A 1,624-nucleotide genomic window follows, 5' to 3' on the forward strand; every position below is an offset into this window, starting at 1 on the left:
GATGAACCTGAGTTTCGGTCGATATTGATAATTGGATTCAATATCAAATCTTCTAAGAGTTCGAGAGGTTTTTTCTAATTTAATGGAGACGGTTGGTAAGAATGCCTTGACTACCGGAGTAGTTGCTTTTTGCTGTGAAATGATCCTTCATGGGTAGAAGGACCTTTAAAGGCCAAACTCTATTTGTAATTACTGCAACTATCTTGTAGAAAAGTCTTCTTGAGGTGATTTAGTTCTTCTTGGAAGCTCTCCTTGTCTACTATACGTTTGGCTCCGAGGATTAGTGAAAACAGCACAGTATTCTTTTGGTGGTGATAGTGGCTATTACCATTTAGGCATACATAGGAGGTATCCCATACCCATTGTAGCCAAATGAGACGTTAAAACATCATTTTATTCTAAACATACTGACTCGAAGAGTTTTATTTGTAGCCTCCGTGGCGCAATCGGTTAGCGCGTTCGGCTGTTAACCGAAAGGTTGGTGGTTCAAGCCCACCCGGGGGCGGAATTTTTTTCCACTTGACCCTACAGCATTAGTGGCATCAACTTCAATTCAGTGTAAATTAGATTTTGGCGCATTGATTACGGAAATAGCTGATACGACGTGCCTATCGCCAATAAACATTCTCTTCCAAATACAGTATGGTTGATATCTCGTTTTGGCTGAAAGACATACATGTGAGACGATTATTAACGAAAACTTTTTAAATGGTTTTTTTGATTTTTTTCTGGGAATGGAATGATCCAATTTTTCGACAAATTGAACTTCCCTCAAAATTCATTCGTGGAATTCATAGAATTGACATTATCGCTTCCTATTAGATAATTTAATTCCCAGTTATATTTCATGCTGTGATCAAGTTCTCAATATTCTGAACATAAATTAATTTTGAATTCATCGTTGTTTGCGCTTCGATGGATGACACCTCTCGCTTAGGTGATAAGAAAGTATATTTATAGATGCCCATATTTTGCATTACAGCCAAAGGTGAAAGGCGGAATCAGCGAAAATTGGTGGGAATGGCCGTTAACCCAATATAAAATTGTCATCATAGATATTCGTCCCTCTGTTTGCCTGCAAAGAAGTAAGCGGCGAGTAAAATGGCTAGTGTGACTCAATATTCGTTGCCACGGGTTGAATATTTTATGGCGAAGAGCGGGCGACGTGATCTGGTCGAATTTTTGAAACTAATGTTTTAAAGTTTGCTGTTTTCAAAACTCGATACTTTTTTCCGCATGATTTCGAAAGATTTTACATTTAATGATAGGTGCTGGCTATACCTCATTGTGGTGGGGCAGGGAAACGTATCCTGGCTATTGACGTAGTCTCTTCAGAAGAGTCACAAGCTTGTTTAGTATGGTGAAAGTGGGCCGTGGTTATTACTAGGTTTCGAATGCGCTCAAGATATTCTGACGAAAATGTCAGAAACGGTTGCTAGAGCGCCGTAACCGTTACTAGGGAATGCTTGCTACACGTGGCACGTGTACCATTGAGGCTGGTAACCTTGAAATCTGCCTCTAAATCCTCGCTGAAAAAAAACAATGCTTCGAACGACCGAAGCCACGACGTACAACGTATGTGGTATAGGAATGAACCACTAAAAATGAACGTGGAAAAATCTGT

General features: G+C 39.7%; 1 non-coding gene across 1 annotated transcript; it reads left to right on the top strand.

Annotated features, from left to right (window-relative positions):
- The first annotated feature begins 431 nt into the window (after positions 1-431).
- On the top strand, positions 432-505 carry TRNAN-GUU (transfer RNA asparagine (anticodon GUU)). The gene has a single exon. It is a non-coding gene; the product is annotated as a tRNA-Asn (tRNA).
- Positions 506-1,624: the final 1,119 nt, after the last annotated feature.

This window comes from Hetaerina americana, unplaced genomic scaffold (assembly GCF_022747635.1).
Source record: "Hetaerina americana unplaced genomic scaffold, ioHetAmer1.1.p SCAF_8, whole genome shotgun sequence".
Classification (NCBI taxonomy): domain Eukaryota; kingdom Metazoa; phylum Arthropoda; class Insecta; order Odonata; family Calopterygidae; genus Hetaerina; species Hetaerina americana.